At 51.5% G+C, this 20,666-nt stretch overlaps 2 protein-coding genes across 5 annotated transcripts in view; one reads left to right on the top strand and one right to left on the bottom strand.

Annotated features, from left to right (window-relative positions):
• Positions 1–20,666, bottom strand: part of acad11 (acyl-CoA dehydrogenase family, member 11) — a 146,697-nt gene that overhangs the window by 53,287 nt on the left and 72,744 nt on the right. The gene's annotated exons all lie outside the window — the stretch shown is intronic.
• Positions 1–20,666, top strand: part of LOC140425583 (atypical chemokine receptor 4-like) — a 73,514-nt gene that overhangs the window by 33,574 nt on the left and 19,274 nt on the right. The window contains exon 1 of one of the 3 annotated variants that reach the window (XM_072510042.1): positions 12,915–13,291. The exons of the other annotated variants lie outside the window; for them this stretch is intronic. The gene's annotated coding sequence lies outside the window, so the exon portion shown is untranslated. Of the gene's footprint in view, positions 1–12,914; positions 13,292–20,666 lie in introns of those variants that run through there. 3 annotated transcript variants of the gene reach the window in all.

Here is a 20,666-nt window from a genome sequence, read left to right as displayed (position 1 = left end):
AGTCCAGTTTGCCAGTGCTGCTCAAAGTTCATCTGTGAGGCGGATTCCCCCCCAGGTGGCTTATAATGCTGACCAGACAGCCTGAAGTTTTCACTCAATTATCTTTGGAGATTCGGAGAGAAATGTTCTTACTTCTTGGAAGTTTTATCTTGTCAAGATTCACCTCTCATGGGATGTTAATTAAATTGAATGGAATTCACGACCGTGTGCAATTTATTAGATTAGGTTAGGCAGATTTACAAGATTGTTGCCAGGGCCTGAACTTCACAACTCCAAGGAAAGGCTGTGTAGGCCGGGGTTGTTTTACTCTGAACTGAAGACCCAGGATGAGGAGCGACCTGACTGAGGGGCCGCGATAGGGAGATCAATTGTCAGATTTAAGGTATGTGATGAATGCAAGAATTTTAGATATCATGGGCATGATCGTCCCAGAAGGGAACAAAGTCCCCGAGCGAGCGCGTTTAGCCGCGCGTTTCCCGGTACTTGCAGACGGGTATTCAACGCGACTCGCTTTGAAAAAGGGCGAGGCCGCACATAACCCCGTTCAGCAGACCTCCCCGTTGTGGCGAGAGATCGGGAAGCCATTTTTGAAATGTCAGCCCGATCTCCGAGGCCCTGAAGGAATCCCTGACCTCCCCCCCCCCACCCGCCCCAAGCCTGAACACAACATGGGAGGGTCCCCCGGCCCCACTTCGCAACCCCAACACCACGACGGGCAACCCGGGCCTGATCACGCGTGTGCAAGAAATGCCAGCTTGGCGCATTGGCAGTGCCAGTTTTCTGGTGCGGCACGTCCTCCCCGGCCGTGGGATTCTCCGTCCCGCCAGCCGGCCTATGGGGGTTTCCCATTGTGGCCACCCCCTCGCCGGCGGGAAATCCCCAGGTTTGGGTGCACTGCTGACGTAACAAAGAATCCCAACAGCAGAGAATCCAGCCCCATGTTTTATGAAAAGCTGGTTTGAACTGCAGCTCAGCTTTTTGGAGACAGGTGCAATTAAAGCATCGTAAAAGTTCGAACGAGTGGACTTTTGTTTATAGAAAGAGAGCTCCCTGAGGAGTAGATAATTAGACACGTTGGGCAGGATCTACTGGTCGGGGTCAGTAGATGCTTCCGGGATCTACCCAGCTCACCACCCCTCACAGGATTTTTAAAAAAAAATTTAGAGTACCCAATTGTTTTTTTTCTAATTAAGGGTCAATTTAACGTGGCCAATCCATGTACCCTGCACATCTGCTTCGGTTGTGGGATGAGAGCCACACAGACACGGGAAGAATGTGCAAACTCCATACGGACAGTGACCCGGGGCTGGGATCAAACCTGGGTTGTCAGCGCTGTGAGGCCGCAGTGCTAACCACTGAGCCACTGCCTCATGGGATCTAACGCGATCTCGCTAGTCTCACTCAAATATGCGTTCCAGAGATCGAACCAAGGTGTGAGATCCAGCTTACTCGCTTTGGAGACCTCGGGGGAGCGCCGTTCAGTTCTGGTCTCCACAAACGAGGACCAGACGGAACGGCACTCATGGGGCCCCAAGTGAATGCCCTCTGGGCAGAGTGGTACCCTGGCACTGCTGGTGGCACCCATGCACCCTCACAGTGCTAGCCTGGCAGTGGCAGCCTGGCACTCTCATAGAGCCACCTGGGTGCCAGGCTGGCATTGCCAAGATGCCACGCTGGCAATTATTTACGGCAGTGATCGGGTCAGGGGTTGTTCTGAATAGGTGTATGGGGAACCCGGGAACCCCCTGAAATTTGGGGCTTGGGTGGGAGGATTTGGGGGTCACATGCGGCATTCGAGAAATCGGGATGCCATTTAAAAATGTCAGAAAACGGGGCTAGGTGTGGCCTCCTTGTGGAGTTCCCAGCTGAGGACCCGATCTACCCAGATGTGTGTTAGATAGCGGGGTATTTCTCCACACTCCGAGCGCCAGGAAACACCCGGCTCATATCGCGCTACGGGACTTTGTCCCCATTCGGGTAGATGGCGTCCATTGAGTTTTAGCTTAGTGTGATGATGTAATGAATAGGAGGAGTCAGGGGCGAAAGCTGAGGCTGCAGTTTAAGAATGTTGGGCAGCACGGTGGTGCAGTGGGTTAGCCCTGCTGCCTCTAACTGTATTTAAAAGTGGATTGTGACCGGAGATGGGTGTTGTTTGAGTGGGGATAAAGATAGAGGTTAGGATTCTTTCATTGTATTGTTAAGCATTGGTTAACAGGTAATTGAAAGCTATTTGTCTTTATGGTGTTAAAGTTAGTAATACTGTTTGTTTTAATATACCATGGGCATGATCTTTTAGCCACGTCGAGCCCGAACGGGAGCATGCCACGGCCAGTACATGCCAGGAGATGCTGCCCGCAGGCTTCCTGGCAGTCAGTACGCCTCGCGAGATCTACCCAGACCTGGTGAGGCATCGCGATCAGGATCTCATCCACAATGGGCGTGATGAAGCCTTGCGTGCCTTAGTCGGTTTTAAACCTACTTAAGTATGCTCACCCAGATCTACCGGACTCCCGGCATCCAACGGCCCCAGCCGGGCGCCGTTCCGTACTAGTCCAAACAAATGTGGACCAGGTGGAACAGCACCGGGGGGTCCTCCAGGCCATTGGAGGCCCCAGGGTGGTCAAGGACAGGGCAGGGTGGCTGCTGGCCCTCCCCCTTGAACACGGGCACCTTGGCACTGCACTGCAAAGGTGCCCAGGTGGCATTGAAAATCCGGCAGGAGCACGGTTAGGGTGCCAGTGCCAGGGGGCCCATGTGCCTGGGTGGCATTGCTAAGGGCTAGGGCCTGGGGGAGCCATGCCCGTGAAAGGAGGGCGGAGGGGGTAAGAAGGGGCCTCTGGAAGGTTGGGGAGGTGAAGGGTAGGGCTCCTGGAGGGGTGCGCTGGAAAGGGGTATGGGAAGGCCTGAAAAGTGGGGGGACCATAGCTGGGTGCCATCACTTTGGGGGGGGGGGTGAGGTAATGCCCAAGTGGGGGGCTGACGTTGCCCATTCGTGGGGGACCCACAAGCTCACTTAGAGATCAGGGCACCCTTTCAAAATGGCGGCCTGATCTCTGAGGAGCCGGTCTGGCCAGCGGGTTCAGCCCCCCAGTGATGAAAATAATTCAAAGACTGGGCTTGACCAGGGCCCAAAAGTGGTTAAATAGAGGTGGGGAACTCACCGACAGAACCGGAGAGGAACTCCCAGCAAAACCCACCACAAATGACACTTAGGAACATTTCTGTTTGATTGTGCCCCATGTTTCTATTTGTGGGTGAAATCACTCCTGGAACAAAGTATCCTCCCCTCACAGTCTAACAAAATATAAGTATCTCAGCCACTATTGGGGTCTTGTGCAGGATTGTAATAGGCGATTGGTCGAAGGATTATCATAGAATTCATAGAATTTACAGTGCAGAAGGAGGCCATTCGGCCCATCGAGTCTGCACCGGCTCTTGGAAAGAGCACCCTACCCAAGGTCAACACCTCCACCCTATCCCCATAACCCAGTAACCCCACCCAACACTAAGGGCAATTTTGGACACTAAGGGCAATTTATCACGGCCAATCCACCTCACCTGCACATCTTTGGACTGTGGGAGGAAACCGGAGCACCCAGAGGAAACCCACGTAGACACGGGGAGGATGTGCAGACTCCGCACAGACAGTCACCCAAGCCGGGAATCGAACCTGGGACCCTGGCGCTGTGAAGCAATTGTGCTATCCACAATGCTACCGTGCTGCCCCAGAGCAGACATGAGGGAAAAGGTCTTCATCCGGAGCATAGTGGGTGTTTGGAGTTCGCTGCCTGGTCTGGTGATGGAGGCAGAAATCCTGAAAACCTTTAAAAGACACCGAGGTGTACAGCTAAAGTGCTGTAACTTGCAGAGCTACAGACTGGAAGGCGCGATCAGAATGGGCAGCTAGATTTTTAATTTATTTTGTGACTGGCGCAGACATGATTGGCTGAATGGCTTCGTCCTGTGCTGTTACTTTTCTGTGGTTGATGCATTGGGTAACTGTTGAGTAAAAGCAACACAGAAACCTACAGCACAGGAGGACGGCCATTCAGCCTACTGCTCCTGTACCTGTGAAGAACAGCCATTCAGCCTACTCTCACTTTCCACCTCTGGGTCTCTTGCCCCGTGGTTATAGTAGCTCAAGTGTATATCCAACTGTCTTTTCTTTAAACGCACTGGGCGCGATTGAGCGGCCTTGTTGCGCCCATCTTGGCGGCACAGCCAGGGTACCCATGTGGCACTGTTAGGGTAGCAGGGGCACTGCCAGGGTGCCAGGGCCAAGGTGCCTGGGTGCCATGTTTCCCGTGCTGGGTATCAGGCCTGGGAGTGCCCTGCCTTTGTGAGGTGGGGGGGCTTGAGGGCCCCGTAACAGGTAAGCAGGGGGAATGGGGAGGGGCTCCGGAGGCTGTGGTGGGGTTTGAGCGATTGGGAGGCGGTGGCACAAAAAAAAAGAGTCCAATTTGACAGCGGGGTTGTTCTCGGCGCCCAAACTCCCCGCTAATCGTGCCCAAAACGGGAATCTGGTTTTTTCCCGTTGAATCGTGCCGATTGTACAGGATTTTCCAGCCCATCCCGCCAGCGGGATCTATGGGTCCCGCTGAAAGCAAGCCCCCTGCGACTGGTTCCCTGGTGGCAGGAATGGTGAGCCGTGAGCAGGACGGTGGCGCAGAGGTTAGCACTGCTACCTCACGGCGCCGAGGTCCCAGGTTCGGTCCCGGCTCTGGGTCCCTGGCCGTGTGGAGTTTGCACATTCTCCCCGTGTCTGCGTGGGTTTCGCCCCCACGAGCCAAAGATGTGCAGGCTAGGTGAATTGGCCACGCTAAATTGCCCCTTAATTGGAAAAAATGAATTGGGTACTCTAAATTTAAGAAATACAAAAATAAATTAAATTAATTAAAAAAAGGAAGGGTGAGCTCTCGACAAGGCGCCATAGTCCCTGACAGCACCCCCCGCAGGCAGCCAATGGAAATCCACCTCCGCAAAACATGCCGAGGGTGGGTCGGGGGATCCTGCCCAATGAACGTTCAATAAGACAACTAATCCTTACACATTCTAGGATTTCTTATGTACTCATAAGACTGACGCTCAAATAGAATCCGATCGGGACACAGAATATACAAAGTGTCAGGATATCAACTTCCGGGAGGAAGTCTTCTGAAGAAAAATCAAGATTACCATTAAAATTGTTACAATCAAAAGCAACATGCCGTTAAACAGACAATGGAATGCATTCTCCACGGGGGATGATTGTCACACTAACAGCAATTAAAATTATAACTGCTGCCGACCGTAGTCGGCAAGGTGTGCGTCGAGCTGTCAGCTCCTCGTGTGCGTTTTTGCAAGCGTGAGGCAACATTGCCAACTTGCTGGGGCTTTAATGTGGTCAATGGCCAGTACGTTCCCCAGCTAAAAATCCATCATTCCCATGGAGTTAAATGAACGACAAATAAATATTTATCTTGAGTTTAATGGCACGCCAGGCAAACTCAGCAAGTTTACAAAAATGAAAATGCAGGAAAATCATCTGTGGAGTAGAGAACAGAGCTCACATCTGGGAGACACTTTGTCAAAGCAAGTTTACCTTTGGGTTGTCGCTATCCCCATTAAAACTGATAAAAGAAAAGAGCTACGTGAATCCTGAGGGCTGACCTTTTACCTGTCTTCCCCCCCCCCCCCTACTTGAGCAACACCATACTGTCCACAGGAACACATTGACAGGAAACAATACTGCCCCGCGCTCCATGTTTATGTGCTGCACATGGGTGACCAGAGTTATCTCGATCTGTTCCGCCAGAAGACACACCCAACACCTGGTTCAATGCATGATCTAACTTTCGTGGCTTAGAAGATATATCAATAGACACAATTAAATCAATCTCGACTCGCTGAGAAGCATGATTATGGTCATCAAAATAAAATGGGAACGTATCCAGCGAATATTAATTACCTTATCTCCCAAACTTTCGAAACAGTAAAATGAAACAGAAAGGCATTGTTGAACACAAAGACACAGGGTGGATATGTTTCATGTCGATGCCTTGCTATAGCAAAGATATGACCCATCAGCAGGCATATGGTTAACTCACCGTGAGACAAATCTTTCAATCTCATTGAAGCACAAAACCACCAAAGTATGCACAAACATGTCATTATATGTCTGTGACTCACCCTGTTTTTCTGCCTACCAGACATAAACATTTAGGAGCAGTGTTTGTATATTGTGTTCCTGGCCGTTAATTATAGTTTGTGTGAGGGGAAAAATAGGTTGCTGGCAGTTGAACAAATTTCACACTCCTGCGTCCGACATACGACTGTGCGTTACTCCTACCACGGAAAGTGACAGTGTCTTTGCAGCGATGCAAGAAACAGGCTATTGTTCAGGAATTGGACCTGACTGCAATCCAGGCATCGCAAAACAGTTCATCAGAGTGAGCAACCTGTTCAAGACGAGGTTGCGTTCGCTTAAACTGAAGGTCAAGCAGAGTTAATGATTTCTCTAACTTCTCAATAAATGCGTGTATTTTCCGTGGGCGCAGTGGGATCGCGTCCAAGTGGGATGCTCATGAATCACGTTGTGACTCACCGTCTTGAGCCTTGGCCATGGTTGTTCACAGAGCTATCGGTTGAAGCCGTTAGCGATATCTGACGATGAAGTAATGTCTTTTAGCAGATTCGGGCAACACCCTGGGATTTTGTGACTGGTTTAATTGTCTTCCAATGATCCTTTGATGTTTAGGCTTCCAACGGAGAGTTCCATCAAAGAGTTCACAAACATGTACAGTCAAATGGGGTTATCAAGGGGTCAATTGAGAAATATGCAACACTCGCTCTGCGGAAAGTTATAAAACCCCTACTGTCTCCAAAACCTGAATATGGTGAAAAAAATCTTACATGCGCACTTTCTTCCCTTAAAATTGGTGGTCTGATTTTTTTTCGATGGGAGATTTCATTGTAAATGTGGTGAATGGAACTACTGTTAATTCACTAGTGCACTGAGATATCATGTTGCTGCTGTATCGTGTTATGTTATGTGTTTAACCCTGTGGGCTCCACCTATGGGACATTGTACGGCTTCACCCACAGGGGGATATGTTGGGGCATGTATGGGCTCGCCCATGGCTCCACCCCTTACAGGAAGTATAAAGGCAGCTGACCTGCAGGGCCGCATTCATTGTTGTGCCAGTCACAGGCAGGCTCAGTTGTAAGCTGATTAAAACCACGGTTTACTTCTCAACATGTCTCTCAGTGAATTGATGGTCGCATCAATTTAATCAGCTTAAAATACTACTATGGAATCAGCCCTCAAACCTGATAGACTGGAACGCGATCCACAGGCCGTGGAGGCGAGAGAAATTTTTTCGCACTGGCTTCGATGCTTCAAGGCCTATCTCGCCGCATCGTCTACGCCATCCGTCACGGACGAACAGAAACTGAGTCTTCTCCACGCATGGGTGAGCCATCGTATTTCTGTCCAGCTCGACGACGCCGCGTCCTATACAGAGGCCCTCGCACTACTCAAACGCATATATGTACGGCCCGTGAACGAGGTCTACGCGCGATGCATCTTCACCACTCACCGCCAGCGCCCCGGGAGTCGCTAGATGACTACCTATGCGATCTCAAAGCCCTCGCGCGCAACTGTGACTACCAGGCCGTTATGGCCCCTCAGCATATGGAGCTCGCTATCAGAGACGTTTACGTGGCGGGGGTCCGATCGAACTATGTAAGACAGCGCCTGCTCGAAAAAGGGACCCAGGACCTGGAGGACACGGTAACACTAGCTACCTCTCTGGAGGTCGCGTTTCAGAGCCTTACTGCGTTCCCCGCCGACCACGCAACCCTCTCGTGGGCCCCCGACCAGAGACTACCCCAGGCTTGTGCCGCGCGGCCGCCCACCCATCATTGGGAGCTGCCCTGCTATTTTTGCGGCCAGTCCCAACACCCCCGACAGCACTGCCCGGCCCGCAACGCGAACTGTAGTAACTGCGGGTGAAAAGGACACTTCGCCAAGGTCTGCCTGGCCAGGTCTAAAATCTCGAACTCACAGACCCGATCCACAGACCCACAGGCCCGCAGAGTGGCAGCATGTGTTGCGACTCCGCCTCCGCACAACACGTGCGACTCATGGGGGCTGCCATCTTGGCCATCCTCCCCCACGCGGCCGGCCACGTGTGATCCATGGGGGACGCCATCTTGGACACCATCGTCCTCACCGCCCGCCACGCTTGACCAACGGAGGCCGCCATCTTAGCCGCCATCTGCTACACCGCCCGAGATGTACGAACGACATGGACAGCAGCCATCGCGGGGCCGCCCCAGCACCTCCGATCACGCCGCCGGCTACCCCCAGCTCAGCGCGGTCATCCTGGACCAGTCGCGACCGAAGCACCTCCGGAGCTCCATGATGGCCGTCCGTGTAAACGGGTACGAGACACCTTGCCTTTTCGACTCCGGGAGCACAGAGAGCTTCATTCACCCGGACATGGTAAGACGCTGTTCGCTCCCAATATTCCCAACGCGACAAACTATCTCCCTCACCTCTGGGTCGCACTCGGTGCAAATCCAAGGGTGCACTACTGCAACCCTAGTGATCCAGGGCGCTGAGTACGCTAATTTTAAACTATATGTGCTCCCAGACCTCTGCGCTCCTCTTAGGACTTGATTTTCAGTACAACCTCAGGAGCCTAACTCTTAAATTCGGGGGGCCCCTGCCCCCGCTCACCATATTCAGCCTCGCGACCCTGAAAATCGACCCTCCCCCCCCTCTTTGCGAACCTCACCTCCGATTGTAAGCCAATAGCCACCAGAAGCAGGCGGTATAGTATGCAGGACAGGACGTTCATTAGGTCAGAGGTCCAGCGTCTCATGCGGGCAGGGGTCATAGAAGCCAGCAATAGCCCCTGGAGAGCTCAGGTGGTGGTCGTCAAGACCGGGGAAAAGTTCCGGATGGTGGTTGATTATAACCAGACCATTAACCGCTTTACGCAACTCGATGCGTACCCCCTTCCCCGGATTGCAGACATGGTAAATCAGATCGCGCACTACCACGTGTTCTCTACGGTAGATCTGATGTCTGCATATCACCAGCTCCCAATGCGCCCGGAGGATCGCCACGACACGGCGTTTGAGGCAGATGGCCGCCTTTGCCATTTCCTCCGGGTCCCCTTTGACGTCACAAACGGGGTTTTGGTTTTCCAATGAGCAATGGACCGAATGGTGGACCAGTACGGGCTGCGGGCCACGTTTCCGTACTTGGACAATGTCACCATCTGCGGCCATGATCAGCAGGACCACAACGCCAACCTCCACCGATTTCTCCAAACCGCCCAAAAACTCAACCTCACCTACAACAAGGAGAAATGCGTTTTCCACACAACCAGGCTAGCCATCCTCGGCTACGTCGTGGAAAACGGGGTCCTAGGGCCCGACCCTGATCGTATGCGCCCTCTCCTACAATTCCCTCTCCCTCACTGCCCCAAGGCCCTGAAGAGGTGCCTTGGATTTTTCTCCTATTACACCCAGTGGGTCCCCCAGTATGCGGACAAAGCCCGCCCACTATTTAAGGCCACCATTTTTCCACTGGCAACCGAGGCTCGCCAGGCCTTCAACTGCAGCAAGGCGGACATCGCCAAAGCTGCAATGCGCGCGGTGGACGAGTCCGCCCCCTTCCAGGTGGAGAGCGATGCTCAGAGGTCGCTCTCGCCACCACCCTCAACCAAGCAGGCAGACCGGTAGCGTTCTTTTCCCGCACGCTACCACCTCTGAAATTCGACACTCCTCGGTCGAAAAAGAAGCCCAGTCCATCGTGGAAGCCGTACGGCACTGGAGGCACTACCTCGCTGGTTGGAGGTTTACCCTCATCACCGACCAACGATCGGTTGCTTTTATGTTTGACAATACGCAGCGGGGCAAGATCCAGAACGACAAGATCTTGAGGTGGAGGATCGAACTCTCCACCTATAACTACGATATAGTATATCGGCCTGGGAAGCTCAACGAGCCCCCAGATGCCCTGTCCCACGGCACTTGCGCCAGCGCGCAAGATGACCGATTACGTGCTATCCACGATGACCTCTGCCACCCGGGGGTCACCCGGCTCGCCCACTACATCAAGGCCCGCAACCTGCCCTACTCCACCGAGGAGGTCAGAGCTATAACCAGAGACTGCCAAATCTGTGCGGAGTGTAAACCGCACTTCTATCGACCGGATAAGGCCCACCTGGTAAAGGCGTCCCGGCCCTTTGAACGCCTTAGTATCGATTTCAAAGGGCCCCTCCTCTCCAATAATCGCAACACATACTTCCTGGACATCATAGACGAGTTCTCCCGTTTTCCGTTCGCCATTCCTTGCCCCGATATGACCACTCCCAGTCATCAAAGCCCTGCATAGTGTCTTCACCCTGTTCGGTTGCCCCAGCTATGTCCACAGCGACAGGGGCTCGTCGTTCATGAGCGACAAACTGCGTCAGTACCTGCTCAGTAAGGGCATCGCCTCGAGCAGGACTACCAGCTATAACCCCAGGGGAAACGGGCAGGTGGAGAGGGAGAACGTGACGGTCTGGAAGACCGTCCGACTGACCCTACGGTCCAGGAATCTCCCGGTTTCTCACTGGCAGGAGGTCCTCTCCGATGCACTCCACTCTATTAGGTCCCTCCTTTGCGCGGCCACAAACCAGACTCCTCATGACCGCGTGTTAGTTTTCCCGTGGGGAGCTACCTCAGGGGCCTCGCTTCCGCCCTGGCTGATGACATCGGGTCCAGTCCTCCTCCGAAAACATGTTCAGAGCCATAAGATCGACCCCCTGGTAGAGAGGGTCCAGCTCCTGCACTCCAACCCACACTGTGCGTATATCAGACACACTGATGGCCGGCAGGATACCATCTCCCTCCGGGACCTGGCGCCCGCAGGCTCCGACACCACGACCACTACAGCATCCCCCACACTGCACCTTCCAACCTCCCATGTTCAGCGCCCCTACCCCTATCCAACCTCCCATGTTCAGCGCCCCTACCCCGATATGGTTCTCACGCTCCCTCCCACCCGCTGCAGCGGTCCACAGGAATGAAGCTCCGGAAGAGCCGCTCCAGGAGTCCACGCCTGTGCCTGCTCCGGGCCCAGCTCCACAGCCGCCCGAAACGGCTGCAACACCAGTGCTTCGGCGGTCGCAACGTACGATCCGGGCACCAGACCGACTGAATCTGTAAACGCATCACCCCCGCCGGACTTCATTTTTTAAACAGGGGGTGAATGTGGTGAATGGAACTACTGTTAATTCACCAGTGCACTGTGATATCATGTTACTGCTGTATCGTGTTACGTTATGTGTTTAACCCTGTGGGCTCCACCTATGGGCCATTGTACGGCTTCACCCACAGGGGGATATGTCGGGGCATGTACGGGCTCGCCCATGGCTCCACCCCTTACAGGAAGTATAAAGGCAGCTGACCTGCGGGGCCGCATTCATTGTTGTACCAGTCACAGGCAGGCTCAGTTGTAAGCTGATTAAAACCACAGTTTACTTCTCAACGTGTCTCTCAGTGAATTGATGGTCGCATCAGTAAACTTGCACGGTCTTGCATTTATTTAGCACCTTTCACAACCACCGTTTTACAGCCAGTGAAGTACTTTCAGAAGTAATTGAGTCAGAGAGATCTACAGCACAGAAAAGGCCCTTCAGCTCATCGCCTGTGCGCCGACAGTCTAATAACTGTTCTGAAGGTCTTGTGGCCCAATGGGTAGCGTCCCAACCTCTGGGCCAGAAATTGCAGGTTCAAGTCCCACTTCAGGACTTGGTTGGTGAACTACATTCACAATGGGGCCGCACAGGTTGATTACCAGCCTGGAAATACTTCCAATAGCACATGACAGCAGGAGGCAAGAGCGGGGGACTTTCCCGGTCAGCTACACTGCAGAAAGCAACAGCAAATCACTGCTATGCTCTGCCAAGTGTAATCATGGACCAATCCAACGAACGCCCCCGGTCGCCTACACCCTCTAAGGGCCCGACAGAAGGAGAAAGCATTGTGGTAATGTAGGAAATGTAGCAGGCAATCTGCAGACGTGTTTCCCACACACAACAATGCGATAACGACCAGACATTCTGGTGATGTTGACTGAAGGATAAATACTGGCCAGGACTCCCTGGTCTTCTTTAAAATGAAGCCATGGGGTCTTTCACATCCAGCCGAGGCATGGTAGCACAGTGGTTAGCACTGTTGCTTCGCAGCTCCAGGGTCCCGGGTTCGATTCCCGGTTTGGGTCGCTGTCTGTGCGGCGTCTGCACGTTCTCCCCGTGCCTGCGTGGGTTTCCTCCGGGCGCTCCGGTTTCCTCCCACAAGTCCCGAAAGTCGTGCTTGTTAGGTGAATTGGACATTCTGAATTCTCCCTCTGGGGAGACTGGGGGATTTTCACAGTAACTTCATTGCAGTGTTAATGTAAGCCTACTTGTGGCAACAATAAAGATTATTAATAAGCACATTTGGGGGGGGGGGGGTGGAGAGGGCTCAGTTTAACATCTTGCCAGAAAGACGGATGCAGAAGGGGAAGCACGGTTGACTTTTTGTCTGTTTGCTAAACGCGGAGCACAATGATAAAACTATGTCAAAAAATATCACTGGTGCCGGAGATCAAAATAGGTGGTTTCTTGCTAACCACTCCTGAAGGCAGAAGGCTTGGCAAACAGACTGTCCATGGAGATAATTAATATCCCCTGAAAGGGCTCGGGCGCGGTTTTAATGTCTCACGTTGCAGTGTGTGGGTTTTGTAGCCCGATTAGATTAGACTCCGGTCAACAGTCCCGCTCTGACAGCTCCCTCTGCCGTGCAATTTGAAAAAGCAGCAATTGTGTTCACAAGGGAGAGATAGACCAGGCCGGGGGGGGGGGGGGACTCGATGCACCGGCTCTGAAGACAAATAGCTCTGTCATGGGAGCAAGGTCACGGAATGCAAACATCCACTAGGGTCGGCGGGGGAGGAAATGGACCAACAAGAGGACATTCCGAGGGACACACTCTATTATGTGAAGCAACTACGAAACGTGCTTCAGGCACAGCTGCTGCGAAGCAATTTATCTGGTTGGTTGCCACTCCTGCAATTTTGAGAATTGACAGGTTTCCCTGGAAACTTGCAATAAGTCAGGGCAGCAGAGCTGAATCGCAGGATTCAAGTCTGGAACTTGCCGAGAGCGCAGTCTGAAGCAGGGACGGCGATTCTTTTAGAGGGGGTGTGGGGGGTGGAAAATACCTCCTGTCCAGACTTTTAAAAAGCAAGAGAGAGAAACCTACCAGACAAGTAAGTTCTTTTCTTTCAGGGCTATTTCTAATTTAAAGGGCATTGGGAGACTAAAACTTCACAGAATTAAAAGTTAAGAGGTTAGTGTGTGAATTAGGGTTATTCTCCTGATTTGAATATCGTTGCAATTCTGTTCTCCATGTATGTTTTGTGCATCAACTGTAAAAAAAATTTAAAGGCACCATTAGAAAGGAAACCTCTCCTCAATATTGTAAATAATGCTATTGATGTTAAAAGCAAGAGTAACTCCTTGCAGGCTGAAAATAACAGCATTTTTGAGTTGGCAGTCTGCACTTAGTGATGCCAAGGATCAGTATCTGGATTTCAGCTACTTAACAATCCGTGACAGTGACTGAGATGAGGGCACCGACTGTAACGACACAGAGCTAGGTGGGAATGTAAGCTGTGAGGAGGGCACAAAGGTGCCGCAACGTTTTATAGACAGGTTAAGTGAGAGGGTAAGAGCATGGCAGATGGATGGGGCAAGTATGGAGTTATCCACTTTGGAAGGGAGAGTAGAAAATTAGAATGCTGGTATACAGAGGGGGCACGGCTATCCTTGTATATGGATCGTAGACGTTAACAGGCAGGTATAGCAAGCAATCAGGAAAGCAAATGGTCTGTTCTTCATTATGAGAGGATAGGATTGTAAGAGTGGAGATATCTTACTGCAATCGTACAGTATCTGGGTGAGACCCTCTTTGATGCATTATATATTATTTTGGTCTCCTTACTAAACGAAATACAAACTTACTTCAGATGGAGTTCAACAAGGGTTCACTGGACTGATTACAGGCATGAGGGGATTGGCCCATGATGAGAGATCGAGTGGACTAGTACTGAATTCACTGGAGTTTAGAAAAATGAGAGGTGACCTCAGCAAAACTTAAAATTCTTAAAGGATTTGGCAAGGTGGATGTTTGAGGGATTGTTTCCCCTGGCTGAGGAGTAAGTAGAAGGGGTCAGCCATATAGTATCGAGATGTGGAGACATGTCTTCACTCAGAAGGTTGTGGATCTTTCAAATTCTTTATCCCAGTGAGACATGGCTCAGTGCTAAATGCGTTCGAGACTGAGATCAAAGGATCTTCAGATATTGAAGGAATTAAGAGATATAAGGTTAGTACGAGAAGCTGGATTTGAGGCAGGCTATTGTTTAGGGCGGCATGGTGGCATAGTGGTTAGCGCTGCTGCCTCACAGCACCAGGGTTCAATTCTGGCCTTGGATGACTGTGTGTGGAGTTTGCACATTCTCCCCGTGTGTGCGTGGGTTTCCTCCGGGTGCGCCGGTTTCCTCCCACAGTCCAAAGATGTGCAGGTTTGGTGGATTGGCCATGCTAAATTGCCCCTTACAGTTGGAACAGTTGGGTGGGGTTATGGGGTGGGATGGAGGGATGGGGCTAGGTACAGAGAGGGTCAGTGCAGACTCAATGGGCTGAATGGCCTCCTTTTGCACTGTAGGAATACTATGTTTCTATGAATGATGGAACAGGTTTGAAGGGCCGAATAGTCTGCTCCTGCATCTATGTCTTATGTTGTAAATACCAACAAGAATACGTATGATATACATTTTATGAGCAATTTTAAATTCAGGCTTGTTGTAAATATTTCCTTGTGTTCAGTGGTGTCATTAACTCCATTTCCTTAAGTTCCACAGTGGACTCACACTACTGAACACTTACATGGTACTTATTAAACTGTTACATGACAGTAAATTCCAGAGGATGTTGATCTATAAAAAGGATATTATATCCTTCGCATGAGCCCTCTTTATCATAGAATTTACAGTGCAGAAGGAGGCCATTCGGGCCATCGAGTCTGCACCGGCTCTTGGAAAGAGCACCCTACCCAATGTCAACACCTCCACCCTATCCCCACAACCCAGTAACCCCACCCAACACTAAGGGCAATTTTGGACACTGAGGGCAATTTATCATGGCCTAATCTGCACATCTTTAGACTGTGGGAGGAAACCCACGCACACACGGGGAGGATGTACAGACTCCGCACAGACAGTGACCCAAGCCGGAATCGAACCTGGGACCCTGGAGCTGTGAAGCAATTGTGCTATCCACAATGCTACCGTGTCTCTCTAATCTTTCATTAGGTGGATTGTTTACGTTTAGTGAATAGGTCAGAATGAAGTATTGAGCTGTTTATTTCATAGTGAGCCAGTGAAAATAGATTAAGGCCAACCCCATGTAATACAATCTGTTTTTAGTGTAATCATATAAAATGACGAACATGCTAGACTTCCTCAAATCAGTATGCTGCCTTGTTCGACTTTTTTAATACAGATTTAGAGTACCCAATCTTTTTTTTCCAATGAAGGACAATTTAGTGTGGCCAATCCACTTAGCCTGCTCATCTTTGGGTTGTGGGGGTGAGACCCACGCAGACACGGGGTGAACGTGCAAACTCCACACAGTGACCCGGGGCCGGGATCAAACCCGGGTCCTCAGCGCCATGAGGTAGCAGTGCTAACCACTGCACCACCGTGCCGTCCTTCCTTGTTCAACTTTAAACAATATTTTACCCTCTTGCATCCTTTACCTTCTGAATCTGTGGCAAAGTCTGCCCTGAACAGCTTTGGTTTTAAACACGTGGCTTTCAGCATGTCTCTATTTCATCTTACCACACATCACAAACAGAGCCCTGAGCTGACGTCTGACAGAAACACACAGGACCAAAAGTGCAGCTCAGTAGCACGGCGGCATAGCGGTTAGCACTGCAGCCTCACACCGCCAGGGACCCAGATTCAAGTCCAGCCTCAGGTGACTGTCTGTGGAGTCTGCACGTTCTGCCTGTGTCTGCGTGGGTTTCCTCCGGGTGCTCCGGTTTCCTCCCACAGTCCAAAGCTGTGCAGGTTAGATGGATTGGCCAAGCTAAATTGTCCCTTAATGTCCAAAGATGTGCGGGTTAACTGGGGTTGCGGGGATGGAGTGGGAAGTGGGTCGAGGCAGGATGCTCTTTCAGAGGGTCAGTGCAGACTCGATGGGCCGAATGGCCTCTTTCTCCACTGCAGGTATTCTGTGGATTTCACCTCGGTGTGGGGTGTAATGATGCACTTTCACGGACTTCATTTGAAACACTAAAGGATTTATTGATAAGGATTGTACACCTGGTCCCCTACTTGTCTCCTGCCGAAGAGAGGCCTCCACCCCCCCCCTGGGGTGATTACCCCACTCTGAGCCCCCATTGCTCGCCAAGCACAGGTGACCCTTACTCTGCTGTATTGCTCTTCAAGGGGCAGTCACCACAAATCACCACAGTGGGTTTCTTTTCAAAAGTCTGTGCGCTTTATATTACATTGCTTTAAATGTCAATATTTAAATAAATCGCTTCTGCAAATTTGTTTGTGGAATTATACCCAAACAAATCGTAAAGACTGACAATAACATCCTGACTGAATAACGTGTGTGAAGTACATTTAGCTGAATCAGCTAAACACCGACTTCAATGTGGCACAGTATTATTGTTGCCATTTTACGTCAGGATGCCATGTATCACAAACGGAAAATGTGTGAAGATCAGGGGCTGAGTTCTCCGCCGTCGGGATTCTCCGGTTTTCCGGCAGCCCGGGGATTTCCCGACAGGCGTGGGGCAAGGATTCCACCCTCAGTCCTGCTGCCAGCGGAGAATCGCTACTGGTCTCCGCTGACGCTAGGAATGGTGCTCGGGTGCGATTCCCTCGCCTTAACCGTGCTAATTTACACATGGAAGAGAGCTCGCCCAATTACATCGGAATCCCGGTATCGGGCCGCCATCTTGAGCAGGCGGCCTAATATTGAGGTCCCCCCCCCCCACACCCCCCACACCCAATGCAACCCCACCCTCCCACCGCTCCACAACACGGACCTTGCTAGCCGCTATTACAAGAGGTTTTTGAGTACAGAAGTAAGGGAGTAAAGACGTCTTACTGGAATTATATAGAGCCTTGGTGAGACCACACCTGGAGTAGTGTGTGCAGTTTTGGCCTCCTTACCTCAGGAAGATATACTTGCCAGAGAGGGAGTGCAGCAATGATTCACCGGGCTAATTGCTGGGTTGGAAGGATTGTCCGACGAGAAAAGATTAAATAGGCTGGGCCTTTATTCTCCGAGCTTGGATGACTGAGAGGTGATCCCATTTAAACGTACAAAATTCTGACAAGGCTGGACAGGGTCAATACACAAAGGATGTATCCCCCGGCTGGGGGTGTCCAGAACCAGGCGAACATAGTCTTGGAATAAGGAGCCGGTCATTTAGGGCTGAGTGAGGGTGGTGAGTGTTGGCAATTCTCTACCCCGGAGCTCTGTGGAGGCTCAGTCATTGAGTATGTCAGGGGATCAGGGACCCCTGGGTGGCCGGGCTCTGCACAGAGTGGTACCTTGGCACCCCGGAGACATCGGAGCACTGGCACCCTGGCAGTGTCACCTGGTGCCCGGGTGGCACTTTGCCAGTACAGGGGATTGGACACAGGGGTGCACCCCGCCCTTATTAGGTGGGGTGTGTGGGGGAGCTCGATGACCCCTTTATTGGGCCGTTGGGGGAATCCAGGAGTCATGATGCAGGGTCTAGAGATGGGGGAAGACATTTAAAAATGGCGGCCCGACCTCGTCCTGCCCTGACGAGCCCAGCTGTACGCGCTCGACAGAGGACTCTGTTTCATTTCCGTTAAATCGTGGCCCTGGTCTGTGAGAATCCACTTCTGTACAAGTCTTTGTACTGAACAAATCTGTCGGTGTCCTGTAAAATTCAGTGTGATTTAACATGGTTCAGTAAAGTGAGGCTTTGGCTGCCCCACCAGGTTTTATATGGCGTGGAATTCGGTGCTTCGATTTCACCTGGCATGCTCCAATTCATTCCACCAGACTGAATGAGAGGTTTATTTTTTTACAAGGAACCGGAATCAACTGAGAATTTTCCAACACAGACGTGCCCAGTTGGCATGGTTTCTGTGTCAGTTTATAATTACAGAACTGCAGGTTGTTATTTACCGTGGGCAGGACGTTAGCTTCACCGCACCAGGGTCTCAGGTTCGATTCCCCGCTGGGTCACTGGCTGTGCAGTCTGCACATCCTCCCCGTGTGTGCGTGGGTTTCCTCCGGGTGCTCCGGTTTCCTCCCACAGTCCAAAGATGTACTGGTTAGGTGGATTGGCCATGATAAATTGCCCTTAGTGTCCAAAAAGGTTAGGTAGGGTTACGAGGATAGGGTGGAGGTGTGGAGCTTAAGTGGGGTGCTCTTTCCAAGGGCCGGTGTAGACTCGATGGGCCGAATGGCCTCCTTCTGCACTGTAAATTCTATGTTCTATGTACCCACCAGTATTACAATTTTGTGCTGAAGTCGTACTCAGGGCAGAAATTCCCGTGCAGTATCGAGGGAGCGCCGCACTGCCAGAGGATCCATCTGTCCGATGAGCCATTAAACTGAGGCCCAATCTGCCTGCTCGGGTCGAGGTAATAGATCCCATGGCTATTATTTCACAGAGGAGTTATTCCCTCGGCGCCCTGGTCAGTACTTGTCCTTCAATCAATACCACAGAAACATATCATCTGGTCATTACCATATAGCTGTGTGGGAGCTTGCTGCGTGCAAATTGGCTGCTGCGGTTCCTACATTACAACAGCGACTACACTTCAAAAGTCCTTCATTGGCTGTGAAGCACTTTGGGATGTCTGGTGGTTGTAAACGGTGCTGCATAAATGTCAACGGTAGATCTAGTGGGGCAGTGAGTGGCAAACCTACCCCTAAGCCAGAAGCTCTGGATTCGAGTCCCACTCTGAAACCTGATGGCCAAGAAAGATGTGCTAATAATGTGGTGAAACAGGTTTGACTATCCACCTGGAAATCCTTCCAATCGCTCGAGGAGAGGCAATAAGAGTGGGAGAGTTTCCCGGTCAGAACCCCACATGTGGTAGCTGCAACACAACAGCATCCCCATGTTAAAAGGCACCAAGTTCTTGCCATGGCTCTACTCTGTGTGGCAAGCATCCTCCTCGTTCAAAGGAAGCTATAAGAAGGAAAAAGCAACTCATTGCTTTTCACGTAAACTACTATCAGTACTCTGACAAATTTGGACGTGATTTTCCGACTACGTCCCGTTGAAATCGGGACGGGACTTGGCCTGTAGATCCCGCAAGAGACCTCTTCCATGACTCCCGATGGTCGTTACGCCCCCGCGTGTTGTAACGAGATCTCACGAGACATTGCGATCTCAATCCCGCCCAAAATGGGAGGATTCCAGACTTGCAAGGAGCTCACTTAGCTCTGCCGAGGCCAGATCGAACCAGCCCCCCCCCCCCCCCCCCCCGGATCTACCGGCCATGCCGAGGAGACCCCAGCCAGGGGCCACTGAACACTGGTCCCATAAACTGGGACCAGGCGGAAAGGCACTTGGGGGGCTGGGGGGGGGGGGTCTCCCAGGCGATCGGAGGCCCCCGGGTGGTTGGCCTTTGGGCAGGGTGGCACCCCGGCACTACTGATGCCACCTAGGCACCTTGGCACTACCAGGCTGTCACCATGGCAGTGCCACCTGGGCATCCTGGCAGTGCCACATGGGTGCCAGGTTGGCAGTGCCACATGGGTGCCAGGTTGGCAGTGCCACATGGGTGCCAGGCTAACAGTGCCACATGGGTACCAGGCTCGCAGTGCCAAGGGGGGCATTCCCTGCTAAGGCCCATCAAAAAATAAGAGAGTCCCGTTAGTGCCGGGAACGACCCCGCTACGCCCTCCCAAAATGGGACTCTGTTTTCTTTTCGATGTATCACGCCCCTTGTAAATTGCTTTTTGTTTCTGGGTCCCGTTTTGTTCCCTTTATCATTTTGTGGGGTGTGGGTATCTTGTTGCCCATTTCTAATTGCACTGAACTGAGTGGCTTGCTCAGTCATTTCAGAGAGCAGTTAAGAGCCAACTACATAGTTTAGTCATGGGTAGGCCAGACCAGGTGAGGATGGCAGATTTCCTTCCCTAAAGAACATCAGTGAACCAGATGGGTTTTTACAACATTTGATGGTCACCATGACTGAGATTTATTTATAATGTGAATTCCACCAGCTGCCGTGGTGGGATTTGAACCCATGTTCCTGGAAAATTTGCCTGGGCTTCTTCTAGATTACTGGTTCATGAGTTCATAAGCTCATAAGATACAGGAGCAGAATTAGGCCTTTTGGCCCATCGAGTCTTTTCCGACATTCAATCATGGCTGATCTCATCCTGGCCTTAACTCCACCGTCCCACCCATTCTCCATAACCCTTCAACCCATTACCAATTAAAAATCTGTCTAACTCCTCCTTAAATGTCCCAGCATCCACCGCACTCTGGGGTAACAAATTCTACAAATGGTTCAATAATATTACAACCATTCCACCAAATCAATCCACTAAAAACAATGG

Source organism: Scyliorhinus torazame, chromosome 6 (assembly GCF_047496885.1).
Source record: "Scyliorhinus torazame isolate Kashiwa2021f chromosome 6, sScyTor2.1, whole genome shotgun sequence".
Taxonomy (NCBI): Eukaryota; Metazoa; Chordata; class Chondrichthyes; order Carcharhiniformes; family Scyliorhinidae; genus Scyliorhinus; species Scyliorhinus torazame.
This window is presented reverse-complemented; position numbering and strand designations above follow the sequence as displayed.